The sequence below is a fragment of the Balaenoptera borealis genome, assembly GCF_965194805.1.
Source record: "Balaenoptera borealis genome assembly, chromosome: X".
NCBI classification, from domain to species: domain Eukaryota; kingdom Metazoa; phylum Chordata; class Mammalia; order Artiodactyla; family Balaenopteridae; genus Balaenoptera; species Balaenoptera borealis.
This window is the reverse complement of record NC_138881.1, coordinates 79,898,988-79,926,077: the sequence shown is the minus strand read 5'-3', so window position 1 is coordinate 79,926,077 and position 27,090 is coordinate 79,898,988. Positions and strand designations below refer to the sequence as shown.

The following is a 27,090-nucleotide window of genomic DNA, read 5'->3' as shown; positions in this document are numbered from 1 at the left end:
AAATGCCATTGGTAATTTGATAGGGATTGCATTGAATCTATAGACTGCTTTGGATAGTATAGTCATTTTCGCAATATTGATTCTTCCACTCCAGGAGCAAGGTATATCTCTCCATCTGTTTCTGTCATCTTGGATTTCTTTCATCACTGTTTCATAGTTTTCTGAGTGCAGATCTTTTGCCTCATTAGGTAGGTTGATTCCTAGGTATTTTACTTTTTTTGTTGCAGTGCTGAATGGGATTGTTTCCTTAAATTCCCTTTCTGATCTTTTTTTGTTAGTATATAGGAATGCAAGAGATTTCTGTGCATTAATTTTGTATCCTGCAACCTTACCAAATTCATCGCTTAATTCCATTAGTTTTCTGGTGGCATCTTTAGGATTTTCTATGTATAGTATCATATCATCTGCAAATAGTGACAGTTTTACTTCTTCTTTTCCAATTTGTATTCCTTTTCTTTCTTTTTCTTCTCTGATTGCTGTGGCTAGGACTTCAAATACTATGTTGAATAATAGTGGTGAGAGTGGATATCCTTGTCTTTTTCCTGATCTTAGAGGAAATGCTTTCCAATTTTTCACCATTGAGAATGATGTTTGCTGTGGGGTTGTCATATATGGCCTTTATTATGTTGAGGTAGGTTCCCTCTGTGCCCACTTTCTGGAGAGTTTTTATCATAAATGGATGTTGAATTTGTCAAAATGTTTTTCTGCATCTATTGAGATGATCATATGGTTTTTATTCTTTAATTTGTTAATATGATCTATCACATTGATTGATTTCCATATATTGAAGAATCCTTGCATCCTGGTATAAATCACACTTGATCATGATGTATGATACCTTTAAAAAAAATTTTTATTTCTTATTTTTTTTTTAACATCTTTATTGGAGTATAATTGCTTTACAATGGTGTGTTGCTTTCTGCTTTAGAACAAAGTGAATCAGCTATACATATACATATATCCCCATATCTCCTCCCTCTTGCATCTCCCTCCCACCCTCCCTATCCTACCCCTCTAGGTGGTCACAAAGCACAGAGCCGATCTCCCTGTGCTATGTGGCTGCTTCCCACTAGCTATCTATTTTACATTAGTAGCATATATAAGTCCATGCAACTCTCTCACTTCATCCCAGCTTATCCTTCCCACTCCCCATGTACTCAAGTCTATTCTCTACATCTGTGTCTTTATTCCTGTCCTGCACCTAGGTTCTTCATAACCATTTTTTTTTAAATTCCATATATATGTGTTAGCATACGGTATTTGTTTTCCTCTTTCTCACTTACTTCACTCTGTATGACAGACTCTAGGTCCATCTACCTCACTACATATAAATCAATTTCGTTTCTTTTTATGGCTGAGTAATATTCCATTGTATATCTGTGCCACATCTTCTTTATCCATTCATCTGTCGATGGACACTTAGGTTGCATCCATGTCCTGGCATTGTAAATAAAGCTGCAATGAACATTGTTGTACTTGCCTCTTTTTGAATTATTGTTTTCTCAGGGTGTATGCCCAGTAGTGGGATTGCTGGGTTTTATGGTAATTCTATTTTTAGTTTTTCAAGGAACTTCCATACTCTTCTCCATAGTGGCTGTATCAATTTACATTCCCACCAACAGTGCAAGAGGGTTCCCTTTTCTCCACACACCCTCCAGCATTTGTTGTTTGTAGATTTTCTGATGATGCCCATTCTAACTGAGGTGAGGTGATACCTCATTGTAGCTTTGATTTGCACTTGTCTAATAATTAGTGATGTTGAGCAGCTTTTCATGTGCCTCTTGGCCATCTGTATGTCTTCTTTGGAGAAATGTCTATTTAGATTTCTGCCCATTTTTTGATTGGGTTGTTTGTTTTTTAATATTGAGCTGCATGAGCTGTATATATATTTTGGAGATTAATCCTTTGTCTGTTGATTCATTGGCAACTATTTTCTCCTATTCTGAGGGTTGTCTTCTCATCTTGTTTATGGTTTCCTTTGCTGTGCAAAAGCTTTTAAGTTTCATTGGGTCCCATATGTTTATTTTTGTTTTTATTTCCATTTCTCTAGTAGGCGGGTCAAAAAGGATCTTGCTGTGATTTATGTCATAGAGTGTTCTGCCTATGTTTTCCTCTTAGAGTTTGATAGTGTCTGACCTTACATTTAGGTCTTTAATCCATTTTGCGTTTATTTTTGTGTATGGTGTTAGGGAGTGTTCTAATTTCATTCTTTTACATGTAACTGTCCAGTTTTCCCAGCACCACTTACTAAAGATGCTGTCATTTCTCCATTGTATAATCTTGCCTCCTTATCAAAAGTATGGTGACAGTATGGTGTGCATGGGTTTATCTCTGGGCTTTCTATCCTGTTCCATTGATCTATATATCTGTTTTGTGCCAGTACCATACTGCCTTGATTACTGTAGCTTTGTGGTATAGTTTGAAGTTGGGAGCCCGTTCCTACCACTCCATTTTTCTTTCTCAAGATTACTTTGGCTATTCAGAGTCTTTTGTGCATCCATATGAATTGTAAAATTTTTGTTCTACTTCTGTGAAGAATGCCATTGGTAGCTCGATAGGGACTGCATTGAATCTGTAGATTGCTTTGAGTAGTAGAGTCATTTTCACAATGTTGATTCTTCCAATCCAAGAACATGGTATATCTCTCCATCTCTTTGTATCATCTTTAAATTCTTTCATCAGTGTCTTATAGTTTTCTGCATACAGGTCTTTTGTCTCCTTAGGTAGGTTTATTCCTAGGTATTTTATTCTTTTTGTTGCAATGGTAATTGGGAGTGTTTCCTTAATTTCTCTTTCAGATTTTTCATCACTGTTGTAGAGGAATGCAACAGATTTCTGTGCATTAATTTTGCATCCTGCATTGATAAGCTCTAGTAATTTTCTGGTAGCATCTTTAGGATTCTCTGTGAATAGTATCTGCAAACAGTGACAGCTTTACTTCTTCTTTTCCAATTTGGATTCCTTTTTTTTTCTTTTTCTTCTCTGATTGCTGTGGCTAAGACTTACAAAACATTGTTGAATAAAAGTTGTGAGAGTGGGCAACCTTGTTTTGTTTCTGATCTTAGTGGAAATGGTTTCTCTTTTTCACCATTGAGAACCATGTTAGCTGTGTGTTTGTCATATATGACCTTTATTATGTTAAGGTATGTTCCCTCTATGCCTGCATTTTGGAGGGTTTTTATCATAAATGGGTGTTGAATTTTGTCAAAAGCTTTTTTTGCTTCTATTGGGATGATCATATGGTTATTATCCTTCAATTTGTTAATATGGTGTATCACATTGATTGATTTTCATATATTGAAGAATCCTTGCATTCCTGGGATAAACCCCACTTGATCATGGTGTATGATCCTTTTAATGTGCAGTTGGATTCTGTTTGCTAGTATTTTCTTGAGGATATTTGCATCTATGTTCATCAGTAATATTGACCTGTAGTTTTCTTTCTTTGTGACATCTTTGTCTGGTTTTGGTATCAGGGTGATGGCGGCCTCATAGAGTGAGTTTGGAAGTGTTCCTCCCTCTGCTATATTTTTGAAGAGTTTGAGAAGGATAGGTGTTAGCTCTTCTCTAAATGTTTCACAGAATTCGCCTGTGAAGCCACCTGGTCCTGGGCTTTTGCTTGTTGGACGATTTTTAATCACAGTTTCAATTTCAGTGGTTGTGATTAGTCTGTTTATATTTTCTATTTCCCCCTGGTTCAGTCTTGGAAGGTTGTGCTTTTCTAAGCATTTGTTGATTTCTTCCAGGTTGTCCATTTTATTGGCATATAGTTGCTTGTAGTAATCTCTCATCATCCTTTATTTCTGAGGTGTCAGCAGTATGGAGAACCCTTAAAAAGCTAAAAATAGAACTACCATACTACCCAGCATTCCCACTACTGGGCATATACCCTGAGAAAACCATAATTCAAAAAGAGTCATGTACCAAAATACTCACTGCAGCTCTATTTACAATAGCCAGGACACAGAAGCAACCTAAGTGTCCATCAACTGATGAATGGATAAAGAAGATGTGGCACATATATACAATTGAATATTACTCAGCCATAAAAAGAAGTGAAGTTGAGTTATTTGTAGTGAGGTGGATGGACCTAGAGTCTGTCATACAGAGTGAAGTAAGTCAGAAAGTGAAAAACAAATACCGTATGCTAACACATATATATGGAATCTAAAATAAAAAATTTAAAAATGGTCATGAAGAACCTAGGGGCACGACGGGTATAAAGACACAGACCTACTAGGGAATGGACTTGATGATACGGGGAAGGGGAAGGGTAAGCTGAGAGAAAGTGAGAGAGTGGCATGGACATATATACACTACGATACGTAAAACAGATAGCTAGTGGGAAGCAGCTGCATTGCTCAGGGAGATCAGCTCGGTGCTTTGTGACCACCTAGAGGGGTGGGATAGGGAGGGTGGGAGGGAGGGAGACGCAAGAGGGAAAAGATATGGGGACATATGTTTATGTATAACTGATTCACTTTGTTATAAAGCAGAAATTAACACACCATTGTAAAGCAATTATACTCCAATAAAGATGTTTAAAAAAAATCTCTGGGAATTGTTCAAATGGCATGCAGCAAATGAAACACAAAATTTGTTCAAGAAAATCTACTAAAATTCAGTAACAACAGTGAGACTTTCTGGCATTTGAGCCATGACCAGTTCCCTATTCCTAGGTCAGTGTGATTGAAGTTCTACTCTGGGTGGGTGTGGGTAAGAAGACAGTTCATCCTCTACCCTAACCTCTTCATTAAGGGCTACCTATATGTATTGGTTGAATTGTGTCCCCCAAAATGATATATTCAAGTCCTAGTCCCTGCTACCTCTACAAGTTACCTTGTTTGGACTTAGTCTTTGCAGGTGTAATTAAGTTAAGAGAAGGTCCACCTGGATTAGGGTGAGCCTTATATCATCACTGGTGTCATCATATGAGAGACAGGAAAATTTGTTACACAGAAACTCAGAGGAAACACAGGGAAGAAGGACATGTGGTGTAAAAAGCAGCGATTGGAGTGATGCAGTTACAAGCCAAGTAATGCTAAAGAGTTCTGGCCACCATCAGAAACAAAGAAAACACAAGGAAGGAATCTTTCCAGAGCCTTCAGAGGGAGCATGGCCCTACCATTATGTTGATTTCATTACTTTTGGCCTCGATAACTGTGGTTTTAAGCCACTCAGTCTGTTGTATTTTGTTATGGCAGCCCTAGGAAATTAATACCACATATCTCGCCAGGAGGGGCAGGCTTCCAGCTGCTCTAAGCCCCTCCAAGGTGAATAGATTAAATTTTTAGTGAATGCAGCCAAGAGGTTGGTGGCTCAGTTCCTCCACCCAGACCATGCTGTAAGGATAGCGGCTCTACTCCAGTCATGAAAGGTTGAGAATATAGGGGCCCTGATCACCCTCACTCCACCTCAAGTTAAACTCAATAACAAAAGACAACCCATTAAAGTGGCCAAAGGATATGAATAGACAGTTCTTCAAAGAAGATGTACAACTAACAAATAAGCACATGAAAAGATGCTCATCATCATTAGCCATGAGAGAAATGCAAATCTAAACCACAAGGAGATACCACATCACACACACTAGGGTGGTTTTAATAAAACAGACAGAGGATAACAAGTATTAGTAAGAATGTGGAGAAATTACAACACTCATACACTGACAGTATGGATGTAAAATGTTGCAGCCACTTTGAAAAACAGTCTGGCAGTTCCTCAAAATGTTAAACATCAAGTTACTTATGACTCAGCAATTCCACTCCTAAAGATTTGAAGACAGTTGTTCAAATAAATGTTTGTACATAAGTGTTCATATTGGCAGTATTCACAATAGCAAAAAGGTGGAAACAGCTCAAATATCCATCAAGTGATGAATGAATAAACAAGTAGTGGTATATCCATACAGTGGAATATTATTTGACCATAAAAGTGGATTAAGTAGTATACATGTTACAACATGGCTAAAACATAAACACGTTATGCTAAGTGAAAGAAGCTTGACACAATAGGTCATGTATTGTATGCTACTATATACATGAAATGTCCAGAATAGGCAAATCTACTGAGATAGAAAGTAGATTAGTGGTTGCCTAGGGCTAGGGGGAATGAGAGTATTGTTAGGTGATGGCTATGTGGTGTGGGCTTTCTGTGGGGCAATTGAACATATTCTAAATCTGATTGTTGTGATGATGTACAACTCTTTGAGGATACTACAAGCCATCAAATTATATCTTAATAAAGCTCTTAAAATGCTATCTGTTATTAGTAGTGACTTTTGGGTTTAAGAATGAAAATAAATTTATCTATTGTAATATTTGGGTGATCAAGATTAATATATATGTGTATCAGTCTTCATCAATGATATATATGTATATATGCATCAATCTTGATCACCTAAATATTAGAATATATATTTACTTGGTGTTAAAAGTCATTTTACTTTATTGTATTGTATTTATTTTATTTTATTTTTCATTCCACAAATATTTATTGAGCACTTAAAAGATAATGTTTGGTCACTTTTCTCCATCCACTTTTCTCTATCACTATCACCCCAATTTTTTTTTTCCTGAGGATATATTACTTTCACAGTAAATAAAATAAAGTTTCTTAGAAGGATACTTTTTTTTTGCAAAGAATAAAGTGCTGGCTAGAAGAAATGAAAATAGGGTTCTTAACTAATTTGCTATGCTATGTTAAGAACCAAAGGAAATTAATATTGGAAAGGGGAGAAGAAATATCCCTTTTTTCCACTTTATTTTTTGACATACAAAAAGCTGTATATAAATAATGTGTACAATTTTGTGAGTTTGGAGATAAGCGCACACTCATGAAACCATCACTACAATTTATGCCATAAACCTATCCATCACCTCGAAAAGTTTCTTCATGTCATCTTATTTATTATTATTATTATTGCTTTTTGTGATAAGAATACTTAACACAAGATTTACCCTCTTAGAAAAATTTTAAGTATATAATACAATATTTTTTAATACCTTTATTGGAGCATAATTGCTTTACAATGGTGTGTTACTTTCTGCTTTATAACATAGTGAATCAGCTATACATTTACATATATCCCCATATCTCCTCCCTCTTGCATCTCCCTCCCACCCTCCCTATCCCACCCCTCTAGGTGGTCACAAAGCACCGAGCTGATCTCCCTGTGTTATGCAGCTGCTTCCCACTAGCCATCCATTTTACATTTGATAGTGTATATATATCAATGCTACTCTCTCATTTCGTCCCAGCTTCCCCCTCCCCCACTGTGTCCTCAAGTCCATTCTCTACGTCTGCGTCTATTTCTGCCCTGCCACTAGGTTCATCAGTACTGTTTTTTTAGATTCCATATATGTACATTAGCCTCTTTGACAAAGGAGGCAAGAGTATACAATGGAGAAAAGACAGCCTCTTCAATAAGTGGTGCTGGGAAAACTGGATAGCTACATGTAAAAGAATGAAATTAGAACACTTCCTAATACCATACACAAGAATAAACTTAAAATGGATTAAAGACCTAAATGTAAGGCCAGACACAATTGTACAATATTAAATATAGGTACTATGCTCTTCAGTAGATCTCTAGGACTTATCTTATATAACAGAAACTTTGTACTCTGACTAATAACGCCCCATTTCCCCCTCTTATTTTATATTATATTTTGACATATCTATTTTATTTATTTCTAATGATGAATATTTGGCATACAGTGAAATTCATACATCTTAATTGTTCAAGTCTGATTTTTGATGAATGTATATTCCCATGTATCCACCAACAAAAGCAAGATGTAGAACATTTCTATCACCCCAAATATTCCCTCATATGGTCCAGTCCATCTCTATCATCTCCTCAAGACAACTACTTTCTGATTTCTATCACTATAGATTAGTTTTTGCCTCTTCTTGACCTTCAGATAAATGGAATTATATACTATGTTTTTGTGTTTGACTGCTTTAGCTTAATATAATATTTTTGCAATTCATTTATGTTGCAGTGTTTTTGTCAGTAGTTTCTTTTTGATATCAAAATTTGTCTATCCATTCTCCTGTTGATAGACACTGTTTTTTTCTAGGTTTGTGCTGTTATGAACCAGGCTGATATAATTACACAAATCTTTTTTTTTTTGAATTGGTATTTTCATTGCTCTTAGATAAAAAAAGAAACAAGGAGTGGAATTACTGGGTTTTAGGATATATATATATATATATATACATACATACACATACATATATATATATATATGAGAAACTGTCAAACAGCTTTCCAAAGTTGTAGCATTTTATATGTCAGCCAGCAAGCAGTATATTAGAATTCCTATTTTTCCATATCCTCACCAGTTTAGTATTGTCTCTTTTCTTTAATTTTAGTTATTCTGGTGCATGTTGATAGTATCTTATTATGATATTAACTTCCACTTTTCATAGTGAATAATGGTATTAAGAATCTTTTCATGTGTTTATTGGCTATTTGTATATTCTGTCAACTGTTCAAGTCTTTTGCCTATTGTACATTGTATTGTATGTCTTTTTTATAATTTATTTGTAGGCATTTTTATATATTCTGGATAAGATTGGTATTTGAATATGGAATATCAGATATAGTAATCCTTTATTAAATTCTTGTGATGTAGTAAACTATTCAGGCTAAGTACATGAGGATATAACAATAATTAACTATTTAAAAAAAATAAACTGGTGAGCTAATGTCTTATAAGCACACTAGCTGAAATTTTCATTCTTTCAAATGTAGATCCAGTTATAGGTTATTTCCCCCCTCTTAATTAATCTTAAGCTTATAGGAGTGACATTTCTATACAGGAGAACAGTAAAGCAATTTTCTCTAAAACTGGTTAGTTGCCTTGTTCTCCTCAGTCCTCCAATATCTTTATTGTTTTAGGCCTCAAAATAGTCTTACCTGTTAACCAAGAGGTAATCCCGTCCTGAATTTAGGAGAATTTATCACTATTGATGATTTCATAACTTATTTCCTCCTAAAATGTTTCATAAGCGGCTTTATAATGACTATATGCCATCGGAAGTAACATGACCATTTTATGAACTCAGCATAAAATTGTTAGAAAATCAGTTTTAAGAGGAAAATTGTTATAGCTAGAGATAACCCTGGCAAATAAACTGTTAGGGAAAATTAAATTCCACTGGATACAGACAATTTGGGTTAACAGTATACTTGTCAGGAGGTCCCATCATCCTAGGGTAGAACATGAACCTACAATTTCCTGGTGTACTTTTTAAATATCTGGCGAATACATTTGAAAACCGTGTTATTTATTCTAGGTAATAACAATTTAAATTGCTACAGCCTTCTTCATCTTTCTCAAGTACAGTACTATTTTACAGGTGAAAAAGAATATTCTTTTTGAGGGGAAAAAAATAGCCACTGGCAAAGAGATTGAACTAGCTTAGAAGAGGATCAAAAAAAGAAATAGGAAAAGACATTATTACAAAATTGATTATAAACCTCCAGAATAATCTGTGTTGGTAGAACAAAAACATAAATATAAAGGACTGCTAATGAAATACAGGAAGGTCTGAATACTTGCATTTTTCCCCCTCTGATGTATTGCAATAGAATGGACAAATAATCAAGGAACTTTATTTCCTTTTCTGCCTTTTTCATATGGAGGGTAACGTGGAGTTTCTTTCTTTCCCAGGGCCCTCCTTGCATTCCACCCTCTTTCCAATTCTTCTCAGGGTTACTTGATGACAGTCTCCTGTCCACCTGGAATGGAGATGAAAATAACTGAGGAGCAGCCAGGTAGTTCATAGAGTCTGAATCACTAGTTTCACTAAGAACATGTAAAGTGCCGAGTGTTGAATTAATTACCCCAGGAAATGATTTGTATAGGCACTAGAGACTACACAGATGATGACTAGAAGCCCAGTGCTTTCTATCAACTCTTAGGGTAGGTTGACCCATGAGTTACTGAATGCAGTCTTCTTGGTGTAATATCTAGTTCAGGACTGCAAGAGTGTTCTCTCTGTATAGCAAACAGTAAACTATACTATAGCAAACTATACTATGGCAAACAGTAAACTGTAAACCCCACCCACGTGTGTTGCAACAAGACCTTTCATGGATCATTGTTGCTAAAATCTTGTAAATAAACATCTATTTTCTGACTCTATAAAATCTCATCATTATACAATAACCAGTTATTCAACATTGGATCTTCATGTCATATCAGTGCAAAGTAGTCTGGAATATAGTTCCTCAGGGAAGAGTAAAATTTTTCATTTGTGGACATTTAATTTTTATTTTGAAAACATTATGACTTTGGGAATATTTAACATTTTTTTCATGCAATAAAGTTGATTCCCAAGATAGTGAAAAAGTAAATACTTTAGTCACTCACAACCTTAACCTCCCCCCCATATGTATTTAAAGCTTCCAAAATAATCCTAAGAACCATATATATCCAAATATAAGGATGCTACTGTGTTTTCAGGGCTTCCTCATGCTTTTTTAATTTCAATTTATAATAATAATAATATATCATTTTGAATGTCTTTCATCTGTATCATAAAATATTCATTTAAAAGCTGTTGATCATCAAATGTTTCCGTGTTAATTGTAGATATCGATTTGTAGTTAAACATTTCATATCTGAAAGAATAGAGGCTAGGCATGATCTGGATATGCAAAATCTAGAGAGATCATGGACCATTTACCTACCATGGAAGGGCTATTGGGCTCCATCTAGTGGATAAAAGAGGTAAGTTTTCCCTGCTGAAGGAGTTAGAGGCATGTGCAAGTATAATATTATTGACATCACCTAACAATTCAGAAAACTAGTGATCCAAATGGTCAGAGTGACTAGAGTTACATATAGACACAATTATAGCCTGATGTGTTAGAGAAATATAACCTATTTCTTGTAAGATAGAGCATTTAGGGGTTTACATAGCTCCAGTAGTTACCTTTAATCCTGGATCTTATAATTTATGAAAGGAGACAGAAATCATAAGCCATGCGCACTGTCATTTTCATTTGAGAACATTATGGAAAAATTTACTAGGAATTAGGAAATTTGAGAAAGATTAATAATAAAAATTTAAGTATTTGAGAGTGCCCAGAGAAGAGAAATATAATTTGAAAGCTAAACAAATACTACAGTAGTTCAAAATTCAACAGGTACTAGTTATATGACTTCCTGCACCTAATATAACTTACTGATATCTAATTAAAAGAAGATATCTGGAAAACATCTCACAAAAGTAGAAAAATCAGATATTACCACTTGACCAAGAGGAAGAAGTCAAATGATGTGCTCTGCTGGGCAGTGCAAAACCTTGGGGCCAATTATATTAACTCTTATTTTGCAATCTTCAACCATTTGTATATTATTTGTATGGCATTACTTGGATGTCATAAATTGCTATTTTACTGTTTCTGGATAGGTCCCTCACTTTCTTTACCATCTTCACGTGTGCTCATGTGTATCTCCCTAGCTTAAATACCTATCACATTATCTTACCTGTCAAAATTATACCCATTCTCTAAAAAACAATTTCAAATGCTACCCCTTCTCTTAGGGTTTTTCTAATCCCCTGTAGCTGGTAAAAATGGCCACTAATATGTTGGCACTCCTTCCATTGAGAGATGTGTTCTGTGTGCCCTCCCCTTTAATTTGTCTGAGCTCTGTGACTACTTCAACTAATAATATAATATGATAGAAGTAACACTGTCAGTTTCTACATACAAGCCTTAAGAGATCAGCAGTTTCCACTCTGAGATTTGGATTGGTACCTCTGAGGTAAGCCTACTGCCATGGAAGATGTCTGATTGCCCTAAGACAACCATGCTATACGGAAGCCAAAATTACCCACGTGGGTGGGTTGAGTGGAGAGTGAGAGATACTTGGCTAGTCTTTGCTATTCCAGCCATACCATTTCAGGTACCAGACATGTGAATGAGGAAACCATATAGGACATTATAGTCTCAGATGGCAAGACAGAGAGAACAGAAAAACCCAGCCAAAAGCCAGAGTTGAGGTCCAGACATATGTTACCTGTTGAGTTACCCAGACACATCTAGCCATCTGAGGAACCTCCAACTATTTAAGCCACACTAGCTGAGGCCTCAGTCATTATGCAACACAGAAGACACTGTGTATGGTGTTAGAGAGTGTTCTAATTTCATTCTTTTACATATAGCTCTCCAGTTTTCCCAGCCCCATTTATTGAAGAGACTGTCTTTTCTCCAGTGTATATTTTTGCCTTCTTTGTCATAGATTAGGTGACCATAGGTGCGTGAGTTTATCTCTGGGCTTTCTATCCTGTTCCATTGATCTGTATTTCTGTTTTTGTGCCAATACCATACTGTCTTGATTACTGTAGCTTTGTAGTATAGTCTGAAGTCAGGGAGTCTGATTCCTCCAGCTCCATTTTTTTTTTTCCTCAAGATTGCTTTGGCTATTCAGGGTCTTTTTTGTCTCCATACAAATTTTAAGATTTTTTGTTCTAGTTCCGTAAAAAATGCCATTGGTAATTTGATAGGGTTTGCATTGAATCTGTAGATTGCTTTGGGTAGTATAGTCATTTTCACAATGTTGATTCTTCCAATCCAAGAACATGGTATATCTTTCCATCTGTTTGTGTAGTCTTTGATCTCTTTCATCAGCATCTTATAGTTTTCAGAGTACAGGTCTTTTGTCTCCTTGGGTAGGTTTATTCCTAGGTATTTTATTCTTTTTGATGCAATGGTAAATGGGATTGTTTTTTGAATGTCTCTTTCTGATCTTTTGTTGTTAGTATATAGAAATGCAACAGATTTCTGTGTATTAATTTTGTGCCCTGCAACTTTACCAAATTCATTGATGAGCTCTAGTAGTTTCTGGTAGCATCTTTAGGATTTTCTATGTATAGTTTCATGTTATCTTTAAACAGTGAGAGTTTTACTTCCTCTTTTCCCATTTGGATTCCTTTTATTTCTTTTTCTTCTCTGATAGCCATGGCTAGAACTTCCAAAACTATGTTGAATAAGAGTGGCAAGAGTGGATACCCTTGTCTTGTTCCTGATCTTAGAGGAAATGCTTTCAGTTTTTCACCATTAAGAATCATGTTTGCTGAGGGGTTGTCATACATGGCCTTTATTATGTTGAGGTAGGTTTCCTCTATGCCCACTTTCTGGAGAGTTTTTATCATAAATGCATGTTGAATTTTGTCAAGAGCTTTTTCTGCATCTTTTGAGATGATCATATGGTTTTTATTGCTTAATTTGTTAATATGGTGTATCACATTGATTGATTTGTGTATATTGAAGAATCCTTGCATTCCTGGAATAAATCCTACTTGATCATGCTATATGATCCTTTTAATGTGCTGTTGGATTCGTTTGCTAGTATTTTGTTGAGGATTTTTGTGTCTTTGTTCATCAGTGGTATTGGCCTGTAATTTTCGGGTTTTTTTTTGCGATATCTTTGTCTGGTTTTGGTATCAGGGTGATGGTGGCCTCGTAGGATGAGCTTGGGAATGTTCCTCCCTCTGTGATTTTTGGAAAGAGTTTGAGAAGGATAGGTGTTAGCTCTTCTCTAAATGTTTGATAGAATTCACCTGTGAAGCCATCTGGTCCTGGACTTTCGTTTGTTGGAAGATTTTAAATCACAGTTTCAATTTCATTACTTGTGATTGATCTGTTCATATTTTCTATTTCCTCCTGATTCAGTCTTGAAAGCTTGTACTTTTATAAGAATTTGTCCATTTCTTCCCGGTTGTCCACTTTATTGGCATATAGTTGCTTGTAGTTGTCTCTTATGATCCTTTGTATTTCTTCAGTGTCACTTGTAACTTAAAATCAATTCTAATTTTATTGATTTAAATCCTCTCCCTTTTTTTCTTGATGAGTCTGGGTAAAGGTTTATTGATTTTGTTTATATTCTCAAAGAACCAGCTTTTCGTTTCATTGATCTTGCTATTGTTTTCTTCGTTCCTATTTCATTTATTTCTGCTCTGATCTTTATGATTTCTTTCCTTCTACTAACTTTGGTTTTGTTTGTTCTTTCTCTAGTTCCTTTAGCTGTAAGGTTAGGTTATTTATTTGAGATTTTTCTTGCTTCTTGAGGTAGGATTGTATTGCTATAAACTTTCCTCTTAGAACTGCTTTTGCTGCATCCCATAGGTTTTGGGACAATGTGTTTTCATTGTCATTTGTTTCTAGGTATGTTTAAATTTTCTCTTTGATTTCTTCAGTGATCCATTGGTTATTTGGTAGCATATTGTTTAGCTTCCTTGTGTTTGTGTTTTTTACAGTTCTTTTTTGTGATTGATTTCTAATCTCATAGCATTGTGCTCAGAAAATGTGCTCGATACAATTTCAATTTTCTTAAATTTACCAAGGCTTGATTTGTGACCCAAGATATAATCTATCCTGGAGAATATTCCACGTGCACTTGAGAAGAAAGTGTATTCTGCTGCTTTCAGATGCAATGTCCTATAAATATCAATTATGTGGCACTTCTTAATTGGAACATCCCACTAATCAGATGTGATCTATCTTGTTTTTGAGAATTAATAGTAAGTACTATATGTTTAATTCTTGGAATTTATCATATTCTGCCTGTACTATATTTGTAAATTTGTCTTAAGTTCTCTAATATGGTTGTAAACTCTTTAATGGTAAACAGTTGTATTTGTCCAAACAGCTAGCTTAATATCCCTTACACAACGGGGAGTATTCAAGGTATATCTGTTGAGATAAATTTCCTAATTCTTAGTTCTCAATAGATTCTATAGTTTCAGTAGTTATAGAAAAATATTATGGGGCCTATGTTTTCAACCAAATAACAATGTTAACTAAAAGCTTCAGATAAAACAGAGGTTAATAATACTACCAGTCTTTCCAAGCTATACTGTAGAGAAAAGGAAAGATTTAATTCTTTGCAGAGGGATTCAACTTTAATTTGAAGCACTATTTTTAGTAAGTATCACTGAATAGGCAAAACTAAAATGGGAAGCTCTGACCTGAGTTACAAGGCATGTGAGAAAAAAAATCTTAAAGTCAAGGAGTCCAGATCTCAGCCTAGATGAACACTATCCAAAGGCTGGCTCTTCAGGTTGGTGTGTGATGTGTTAACAAGCAGTGAATCAAAGTGCTAAAATGACAGGCAAAATTGTTTGCTTCAGAGAACACTGATAATATTCTGTTGAAACTGATGATATTCAAAGTAGCAAATTCAAAAGCAATTTCAATATGGCGCTAAGTAATCATAAAAATACATTTTATGATAATGTAGCCTAGGCCAAAGTTTATTTATTGGATAATCAAAACCCCAGCAGCCAATTTGCCCACCCTGCAAATGTAACATCTTCTCAATATAAAAAAAAAAATCCTTTTTGAGTTCATGAAGTAATGATTACTAGTCTCAAAAAAGAATTTTTCTGTTATATATTTATTTGTTTTTGTAGCTTTTTAAGATGCGTATTCAAGTACCATAAGACAGTTCCAAAACATTTCTTTCTTTCTTGTCAAAACAAGGTATGTCTGTTTCTAAGCCTCTTTTTTTAATCATAAGACGTTATAAGAAAATAGCAATTTATTGCAAAATTATGCCAAGTATTAATCTACTTTTTAAAAATTATACATTGAAAACATATTCTTTAGGTCTCTCCTTGGTTAACAGTTCTAAATTTTATTGCCTATATCATAATTATTTATATTTTTCATGACTCCTCTAGTTGATTATACATTTAACATTAATTCCTTCAAAAATTATTGATTACTATATGTCAGGCCCATAAACTAGACTCTGTGAACAGAAAGATTAATAGTATTACAGGAGAAATACATCCCCCCACCCTGGAGTTTCCATAAGGAGGGATTTTTAACTAAACACATTCTGGGCCTCTTTCCTCACCTTTAATTACTGTAGCTGGGAAGCAGAGATGGCTTGCTTGATGGCTAAATTTGGAAATAATAACTAGGAATGCATAAGCTGTACCCTTCTTTTGCTGTGTGCAGGTGACTTGTCCCCCAGAGTTGCCAGTTCTCCTCAACCCTGCCTCAATTCTTACCTAAGCAATGCTTTCATGGAGTGTAGGCATGTCTGGCCCTGGAGCAACTGTGATGGGATGAGTAAATCTGCCTAATTTTAGGGTTCACTTAACATGTCCATTTGTCTCTTGCAGTATGTGGCATCTTCCAACTTAGCCACCAGTAATAAAAGCAATAGTTTGGCCACCAATTTTACCATTTGTTTGATTCTCAGTATTTTCAGAACCTCAGTAGAGAATATGACTGCTCTTTATGGGGGGCTCTCTCCAGAATCCCAACAAATAAGAAATGGTTCTTGCCTTTGTAATCGAATTGGATAGACATACCCAAAAAATTATAAAACAGGTGATAAGTACACTGATATATATATAATTAAAGTGTGTTATGTGTGTGGAGGCCTGGGGTACAGCATGCATGACATCCTAAGAGAGAACCATCAAGGTTTATGTATAATTGCAAGTTTGATGCTGCTGGAAATTAACAGTGTGAGGTAGGGAATGGTGTGAAATAAGTCTAGAGATCTAGGCAGGGCCTTGTATGCTATGTCAAGAAGTTTGAACTTTATTTTGACAAGGATGATAAAACACTGAAAGTTTTAAGCATGGGAGTGACCTGATCAGATTTGTTCGCGGCACCTCTTGGTGGTATATATAATGGATTGGATATGGAGAAGAGTAGAGACAGAGAGACCATTTAGGAAGCTGTTGACAGTAGTATAGGAAAAAAATAATAAGTATTTGGATTAATAAATAATAGTAGTAATAAGACAAAAAGAGGAAATGATTTAGAAAATGCTTATGAAGTAAAATAAACATGATTTGATCTTTGAACAACTGTGGTGATGATAGGGAATGAGAAATCTAGGGTGATACTCTGTTCTCTAAGTTGAGTAAATACATTTATTATAGTGTCATCAACTAAGAAAAATTAAAGAGGAGGAAATCCTTGGGGTGATGATAATGCGCTTTAATTTTGGAAATGTTAGAAGTTGATGTGTCTATGGGAAATATAGGCTTGAAATGTCTCCAAATTCCTAGATAAATAATTCCAAAGGTTTGAGAGGAAGTTATAGTTAGAAACTTATATGTGGGAGTTATCAACTGAAAGATAAGGAATAGATAAAATCAAATCTAAGTGTGTAGTATAAGACAAGTATTGGATCAAGGATGAGACTCTCATTAATACCATCATTTAATTGGTGGATGTTTGAAGATGAGCCCATGAGGGAGACAGACAAAAAGTAATCAAGAGAACACAGTGTCATGGAAACCAAGGAGTAGAGGGTTTAAGCAATATAGGACCAATAAACAGTGAAGAATATAGTAGAGAAATCTAGTAAAGTAAAAACTGAAAAATATCTCTTGGGTTTTATAATTTAGAGGTCATTGAAAATCTTAATGAAAGTAATTTCGAATGGAATGTTTTGGACAAAAGCCAGATTAAAGAGAAATGAGAGAATGGGAGGTGAAGAAGCAAAGAAGAGTGAATATAAATAACAATTCTGAGAAGTTTTCATGAGAATAGAAGAGTGATTGGAAAGTAGCTAGAGAGAGCAAGTATTAAAAGTATTATTTATTTTTTCTTATAAGATACCTTAGCACTTTTATATAAGGATGGACAGGAAATCCAGAAGTCAGAGAGATTAATGATACAGGGAATATAGAGTAATTGACTGCATGGATTAAGGTCCTAGAGGAGATGAGTTAGGGGATCGGATCAAAGGCACAAAATGGAGTGACCTTGAACAGAAGAAAGGATATCTTTGAGACTGTGGTGGGAGGTTGAAATGGATTGTGATAGATGGTTGCAAATTTTTACATATTCTTGAAACCTAGGTCATCTGATGAAAGTGAGGGTTGAGGATACATTTGAGGCTTGAGGAGAGAGTTGAAATTTTGCAAAGGCATTTTCAAGAAATAAGTAATTTGCTAACTGTAGCATATGTACATCTATTGTTTTTGCTTCCCATAATTTCCCTCTGGTTTTCAATTCCTCCCCCACCTCAATTCTGAGTTTGTGCCTTGGCCAAATTTGTAATGTAGGTTTAAGCCAGTAACTTCATTGATTAGTTTAGAAATTGCCATAGATCCCAATTTAAGTCAATCAGAACAGATATTCAGACTTTGTGGTGTCCAGAGAGAGAGAAAGGTGTGTTTGTCCTCAGGGACACATCAAAGAGCTGCACAGCCTGCGCATTGCCCATCTTCAGGGGCTCTGTTTGTATTGACTAGAACATGAATGGTGCCACCTGGAGTTTTGCAGCATGGTCCATCCATTGTTTTTGGATGTGGCAGACATCGTGCCGTCACCAGGAGAGAACTTGTCTGAGAATGAAGCAACGCAGAGAATGCCCGGTTCAGAGAAAGACACAAACCAGCCACCAATGACATCATTCAAGTTTCTGCTTTAAATCACTCTGAGACTACAGTCTATCCCAGGATTTTTCATCCATTGGACATTAACATAAAAATCCACTCCTTTATTTTCATACACCACTGGGATTCAAGTTTCTGGCTCTTGCCCAGCTACACATTTTATTTATTTAAATTTTAATTACATAACTTTATTTAATTTTTAAATTAACATGTACTAAAATTGATTTTAATTGATGTACAGATCTAGGATTTTTAATGCATGAATCTATTCATGCAACAGTCACCACCATCAGGACACAAAACAATTTCATTACTACAAACAAACTCCCTCATGCTATACCTTTGTATTCATACTCTCTCTCCCTGCCCTAAAACCTGGGAAGCACTGATTTATCTTTCACCACTGTAGTCTGGTCTTTTTGGGAATATATCATGTTAATATAATCATACAATATGTGAACTTTGAGACTGTCTATTTTCACTCACCATAACATCTCTGAGATCTAAGTTGTTGAGTGTATCAAAAGTTTGCTCGTTTTTTATTGCTGAGGGTATTCTTTGTATGGAGGCACCAAAGTTTGTTTGTTCAGCCACCCTTTGCAAGATATTTGGGTTGTTTATAGTTTTGAACAATTATGATCTATTCACAGATCATAAACATCCATTAAAGATTTTTGTGTGAAAACAATTTTTCATTTCTCTAGGGTAAATAAGTAGGAGTGGGATTGCTGGGTCATTTGGCAAATGTATATTTAACTTTATAAGAAATTGTGGAACTGTTTTCCACAGTGGCTATACCATGTTGTATTCATACCAACAGTGTATGGGTGTTCTACTTGTTCCAGATCCTCATCAGCCATTGGTACTGTCAGTATTTTTGTTTTAATTTTAGCCATTTTAATGTGTATCTTGATGTGCTTTTAATTCACATTTCATTAATGGATATTTATATTAGACAACTTTCATGTGCTTATTTGTCACTAATACATCTTCTTTGAAGAAGTGCCTATTCAAGCCATTTGCCCATTTTTAAATTGGATTGTTTGTTTTCTTAATATTGAGATTTTATTTTTAACAGCTTTATTGAGTTATAATTTATGTATCTTAAAATATACTCATTTTAGGTATATGATTTAATGATTTTTAGTAAGTTTTTAGTTATGTAACCATCAACACAATTTAATTTTAGAACATTTCCATTACCTCAAAAAGAAACCTCACTTCCAATTTTGTAGTCACTTCCCATTCTATGCGTAGCCCTAGACAACCACTAAGTTATTTTCTCCTGCTACAGATTTGACTTTTCTGGAATTTGATATAAATGGAGTCATTTTATATCATATATAGTCTTTTGCATAGACTTCAAATTGTTTTCTCTCTTTTTAATTGGGTTATAAGTCTTCTTATTAAATAGTGAGAGTTATTGTGTATTTTGAACACAAGTCCTTTATTGGACATATTATTTGCAAATATTTCCTCCTTGTCTGTGGTTTGTCATTTTACTTTCTTCATTGCATATTTTTTTAACATCTTTATTGGAGTATAATTGCTTTACAATGGTGTGTTAGTTTCTGCTTTATAACAAAGTGAATCAGCTATACATACACATATATCCCCATATCTCCTCCCTCTTGCGTCTCCCTCCCACCCTCCCTATCCCACCCCTCTAGATGGTCACAAAGAACCGAGCTGATCTCCCTGTGCTATGCAGCTGCTTCCCACTAGCTATCTATTTTACATTTGGTAGTATATGTAAGTCCATGCCACGCTCTCATTTCATCCCAGCTTACCCTTCCCCCTCCCCATGTCCTCAAGTCCATTCTCTACATCTGCTTCTTTATTCCTGTCCTGCCCCTATGTTCTTCAGAACCTTTTTTTTTTTTTAGATTCCATATATATGTGTTAACATACGGTATTTATTTTTCTCTTTCTGACTTACTTCACTCTGTATGACAGTCTCTATGTCCATCCACCTCACTACAAATAACTCAATTTCATTTCTTCTTATGGCTGAGTAATATTCCATTGTATATATGTGCCACATCTTCTTTATCCATTCATCTGTCGATGGAACTTAGGTTGCTTCCATGTCTTGGCTATTGTAAATAGAGCTGCAATGAACATTGTGGTACATGACTCTTTTTGAATTATGGTTTTCTTAAAAAACACTGTTTTCTGTTGTCAGTTGTCTGTGAATTAATAGGAAAATCTTCATTTGCTAATTTGCTTCAAATGCCCCTAGCAGAATTCCATTCTCACAGATAGGGGTAATAAATGCCTTAGATATGAATATTACTGCTCTGTATCCATTTTCACCCACAGAGACTGAAGAAATAGTGTAAATAATGTTAAATGATGTTAGCAACTTTTGTGATTTCCTTTTGTTTGAATTTTCTTTCCTTCTTCTCTTGACACTTGAAGTTATTTAAATGAGAAAACTAATATGCTATTCCTTCTATACAAAGATGATGCTACCAATTCATTGGCAGGGTAAGTTCTTGAAGCTGTTTACATCATGGTTCCCTAAGGGATACCAGTGTAAGGAGGCAGTGTTATGAAATAGAGTTTTGCTTTACTCCTGTCCCTGAAACATGTCAAACTTATTCTTGCATAGGAGCCATGACACTCCTTGTTTCCTTTGCTTTCAGTGCTGAGCTCCCAGATCTTCAAATGTAGGTCTTTTTCTCCCAGTTCAGAACACAGCTCAAATGCTGCCTCTTCAGAGAGCTTTCTCTGACCATTCTAGCCAAGGTAGCATCTTTATTTCCAGCTGCTATCTGTCCTCTTGTAGTCTTTATTTTCTCTGATATCTTCTAACATATATATATATATATTTATTTGTTAACGAGGTGTATATATATTTTCCCTACTAGAAAATAAGCCCCAGTGAGGAGAAGGACTATGTCTTGATTTCTACTGGATTTACCAGTATCTCTAAAAGTGTATTGACACATATAAATCACTCAATAAATACTGGTTAAATGCATAACTGAACAATATACATGGCAAGATAAAACACATGCAAAAACACAACCCAAAAATAAAACACCATGAGTTGTCAAGTATTATATGGCCACAATATACCTATCTATCTGAATTGCCATTTCATAAATGTTATAACATCATGAGGAGGCAAAGGAAAGATCTTGCTTTTTATTTATTAAAGTTATTGTCTCCTCTGGGGGAAAAAATGTTCCAAAAATACACACTAATATATAAATGAAGACACATGTTTTAAAGTATTTTGGAAACTGTATCTTTCAAATACTGGTCATTACTTTTGTGTTAGATTAGCAGTACAATAATTGTCACAATGTGTACATAGTAAAAATAAATGTTAGCTGTTATATCTCTTGGATGTTTCTTATTTTTCATGCCTTTATTATTAGCACTTATCATGTAGTGTTGTAAATATTAGCTGGGCACCATTTAAGAATACAGATATAGTCTTTAATATTCATGACTATTGAATTTAGTAATTTTGCATTATCTTATGTAAGTACTTCTTTGGGACCTCTGAGACCCAATAATCCTAAAAGAAAGTGTCATTTAACAAAACATTGCCCAACTTCCCCCATCACTCTCAATATACATTTGAGACCAACTTAGAATTGTGTCATTTGCCTAAGGGAAGAAAGCTGCTGAATTGCCCAAACTACTGTTGACTTAATAAGAGGCTATACATTTGTGGAAATCATTCTTTTTGAAATGGAGGGTCTATGGAGTATCTTCCACTCTTCATAAATTGGAGCAAGGGCACAGTCACCAATGTGTTGAAGTTCAAAAACTCTTCATCTAGTTTGAATCTTAGGTTATTATGTATTTTCTAGGTTAACCTTTGATGATAATAGTTGTCATTTGTAGATCCTATAAAAATAAATATACATTTATATCACTAAGGTTTCTCCATGTTGTTTGTTTTCAAATGGAATCTGATTAGTAAGGCCCAATACTGCCTCTCCAAAACTACTAAAATGAAATCTATACAGACTCAGATAAATGTGAAAAGTCAACAACACCTAAAGGTAATAGTGACAGTCCTTATAATGCCATATTTGGGGAAGATTTTCCAGTACCATCATTCTTTTTTTTAGGTGAACCAAGAATAACTTTCAGTGGATGACACATTTTGTTACTTGAAATTGTGTAGAGCTTGATAACCTAGCAGAAATAATTTTTCCTTCCTTGTAACTTGAGCCTTGGGTCAAAAATGCAGAATTTGTCCCATCTAGAAAATTGCATTTTCCATCCTTTAAGTCAAAAGTAACAGTTTTTGAGTTGGCCATAAAATGGTCCTATCTCCTTCCCACTCTAAAAAACACTTCTCCATCAGGGTAAATAATGGGAGGAACTGAGATAGCAGGTTGCTTTCTGAGTGGTTTATTCCCAGCAAGTTAAGTGCCAAAACTAGATGAGAGACTGATATAAATCTGGTAACAGTGCATGTTTGAGATGAAAGTTTTTCACACATTATGTTGAGTCAGTGTCAGAGAAATGGACAGTGCATGGAGAGGAATGTTAATGTTTAATTCAGCAGAAATGTACTAGATTGCTGGGAAACACTGTGAATTGGCTTAGGACTTCCTAGATTACCTGATAGAATGTATTTAAAACATATGGAAATTCAGTAAAATGTTTGAATAGAAAATAAATGTATACATAATATTTTTGCTATATAGCATCACTCACCATTTAGAAAAACATAATTTATTCATTCAACAAATAGTTATTGAATGTTATCTACAGGACACTGTGAAGATTCTAAAGAAAAATATTCCGTGTAAAGCAGAAAATATATAAGCAGCCTAAAATGAACTGAATAAGAAATGTAAAAACCCATATGAAGAAAACTAGAAAAACAAAACAAAACAAACAAAAAAACTCTGCTGAATGAAATATATAGACTTAAGTATAGGGCAAGGTATTTTGTTTCCTTTTATAGGAAGAATAATATTGTAAAGATGTGGTAGGCAGAATCATGCCTCCTGCATCCCCAATTATGTCCATATCCTGATTGCTGGAACCTGTGACTATATTACCTTACATAGCAAAGGAGAGTAAAGGCTGAGGATGGAATTAGGATCATTAATCAGACTTTAAAAGTTGGAGATTATCCTGGATTATTTGAGTGGCCCTAATGTAATCACATGAGCTCTTAAAATTGAGAGAAAATCAGAAGTGTGGATCAAATAGATGCTACCCGAGGAAGACCCAACCAGCTGTTGAATCTTTGAAGGTGGAGGTAAGGAGCCATAATGACAATATAGAAGCTGGAAATGACCCTCAGCATACAGACAGCAAGAAAATGGGACCTCAGTCCAAAAATCACAAGGACCTTAATTCTGCTGTCAACCCAAATGAGCAAGGAAATGAATCCTCCCCTAGAGCATCCAGAGAGGAATGCAACCCTGTCAATACCTTGATTTTAGCCCAGTGACATACACTTCAGACTTCTGACCTATGGAACTGTAAGATAATATATTTGTGTTGTTTTATGATGCTAAATTTGTGATAATTAACAGCAACCATAGAAAACTAATACAAAAGATATGAATTATTTCCAAATTAATTTACAACATTTAAGCTACTATTCTAACCAAATACCAAGGGGATTTTTTTTCAATTTTACAATGTCATCCTAAAATCTAATCTAAATAATCTAAAAGGATGTATTAGAGCAAGTATAGTCTAAATATTTTGAAAAATAAAAGTAATAAAGACAGTGTGTATTAAAAACTCTTAAAATGTATTAAAATTCTACAATAATTAAGACATTTTGGAAGTAGCACTGGGACTCGGCAAATTAATAGAAAATAATTGAGTGTGCATGATTTTATCTTTATATACTAATAATCATAATATATGAAAACTCTGTACAAATCAATAAATGAAAGATGAATACATCAATAGAATATTAGTAATTGACACAAACATGAATATATAAAAAATTCTTAGTTTTAATAAGAACAATGAAAATTAAAATTATATATCTTATCTATCAATTTATCAAGATTTTTAAGTACTTATATTTTTTAATTTTGGTAAACATACATATCATAAAGTTTACCATTTTAAACATTTTTAAGAGTATAATTCAGTGGCCTTTGTATATTCCCGATATTGTGCAACCCTTACCACTATCCACTTCCAGAACGTTTTTATCATCCCAAACTGAAAATCTGTACCCCTTAAACAATACCCATCTTCACAGCTCCTGGTCACCTCTATTCTACTTTCTGTCTCTATGAATTTGCCTATTCTAGATACCTCATATAAATACTCATATAAGTAGAATCATACAATATTTGTCCTTTTGTGCTTGGCTTATTTTACTTAGCATATTGTCTTCAAGGTTCATACATGTTGTGACATATCAGAATTTTATTCCTTTTTAAGGCTGAATAATATTCCATTGTATATATATAGGCCACATTTTGTTTATCCATTCGTCAATGGACATTTGGGTTATTTCCACCTTTTAGATTTTGTGAATAATGCTGTTACATTAGTGTGTAAGTATCTGAATCCCTGCTTTAAAATATTTTCAGTATATACCTAGAAGTGGAATTGCTGATCATATGGTAATTCTATGTTTAAATATTTGAGGAACCACCATGTTGTTTTCTACAACAGCTGTATCATTTTACATTCCAACCAGCAATGCCAAAGTTTCCAACTATCCAACACTTTTTACTTTCCATTTTTTAAAATAATAGCCATCATAATGTATGTGAAGTGTTATCTCATCTGGATTTGATTTGCATTTCCCTAATGATTGGTGATGTGTAGAGCATCAGTTTTAGCTCTTAGTTTAGGTCTTTGATCCATTTTAAGTTAAATATTATATATGGTATAATATAAGGGTCCAACTTCATTTGTTTGCACATGGATATTGTCTTCACAGCACCATATGTTGAAAAGACAGTCCTTTCCCTATTGAACAGTTTTGGCACCCTGTCAAAAATCAGTTGGCTATATATGTGAGGGTTTATTTCTGGGATCTCTATTCTATTTAATTGATCAATATGTCTGTCCCTATGCCAGTACCACACTATTTTGATAACTGTAGCTTTGTAGTAAGTTTTGAAATCAGGAAACGTGAGTCTTCCAACTTTGTTTTTCATTTTTAAGATTGTTTTGATTATTCAGCGTTCCCTGAGTTCCACATGAATTTTAGGATGCATTTTTCATTTCCAAAAATTGCCATTGGAATTTTTATAGAGATTGCATTGCATCTGTAGATCACTCTAGGCAGTATTTTCATCTCGTTTTCTTAATTTCCTTTTTGAATTGTTCATTGTTAGTGTATAGAAATGTAACTGATTTTTACATGTTGATTTTGTATCCTGCAACTTTGCTGAATTTCTTTATTAGCATTATATCATTTTATTGTGGAATCATTATGGTTTTCTACATATAGGATCATATGATCTGAAAAAAGAGAGAATTTTACTTCTTCCTTTCTAATTTGAATGACCTTGTTTCTTTTTCCTGTCCAATTGTTCTGGCTAGAAGTTCCAGTGTTATGTTGGATAGAAATGGCAAAGCAGGCATCCTGGTCTTGTTCCTGATCTTAGGAGAAAAGATTTTAACCTTTCATCATTGAGTATGATGTTAGCTGTGGATTTTTCATACATGGACTTTATCATGATAAGGAAGTTTCCTTTCATTCCTAGCTTATTGAGTGTTTTTATCAAGAAAGGCTGATGAATTTTGTTAAATGTTTTTTGATGTCAATTGAGATGATCATGTAGTTTTCTCCCCCCTTCATTCTATTAATGTGGTAAATTATATTGATTGATTTTTATATGTGGAACCATCCTTGCATTAGGGAAATATACCCCACATGGTCATGGTGTATAACCCTTTTAGTATGCTGCTGTATTCATTGGTAATATATTGTTGAGGATATTTGCATCAATATTGATAAGAGATATTGTTCTGTAGCTTTCTTTTCTTGGAGTGTCTTTGTCTGGTTTTGGTATCAGGGCAATTCTGACCTCATGGAATGGATTAGGAAGTGTTCTCTTCAATTGTTTTTGAAGAGTTTGAGGAAGAATGGTGTTTATTGCTCTTTAAATGCTTGGTAGAACTCACCAGTGAAGCCATCTTGTTCTAGATTTTTTTTCATTGGGAGGTTTTTGATTACTGATTTCATCTCCATACTTGTCTATACAGATTTTCCCTTTTCATGATTTAGTTTTGGTAAATTATGTGTTTCAGGAAAATTTCTATTTCATCTAGACTATCCAATATGTTGGCATATAAATGTTCATAGTATTCTCTTATAATCCTTTTTATTTCTATAAAACCATGAGTAATGTCCCCACTTTCATTCTAGATTTCAGAAATTTGAGACTTCTCTTTTGTTTTAGCTTTATTCAGGTATAATTGATATAGAAGAAAATTGCACACATTTAATATATACTTTTTGTAAGTTTGGGCATATACATATACCCATGATACCATCACTGCAACCAAGATACTAAGTATATCCATCACTGCCAAAAACTTCCTTGTATTCTTTGTGTTTCTGTTTTTATAAGAACACTTAACATGAGATCTATCCTCTTAATGTATTTTAAAGTGCACAATGCTGTATAGTTAACCATACGTTCTAGGCTGTATATCAGATCTCTGGAACTTATTCTTCTTGCACAACAGAAACTTTACCCTCATTGTAAAACAATTACC

General features: G+C 34.5%; 2 long non-coding RNA genes across 3 annotated transcripts in view; both read left to right on the top strand.

Annotated features, from left to right (window-relative positions):
- The window catches only part of LOC309620857, a 1,080,383-nt gene that overhangs the window by 294,886 nt on the left and 758,407 nt on the right, over positions 1-27,090 (top strand). The gene's annotated exons all lie outside the window — the stretch shown is intronic.
- The window catches only part of LOC309620833, a 132,123-nt gene that overhangs the window by 65,156 nt on the left and 39,877 nt on the right, over positions 1-27,090 (top strand). Inside the window, exon 2 of one of the 2 annotated variants that reach the window (XR_014239680.1) lies at positions 2,001-2,302. This is a non-coding gene — a long non-coding RNA (uncharacterized lncRNA). Of the gene's footprint in view, positions 1-2,000; positions 10,430-27,090 lie in introns of those variants that run through there. The other variant, XR_014239681.1, reaches the window with a different exon arrangement.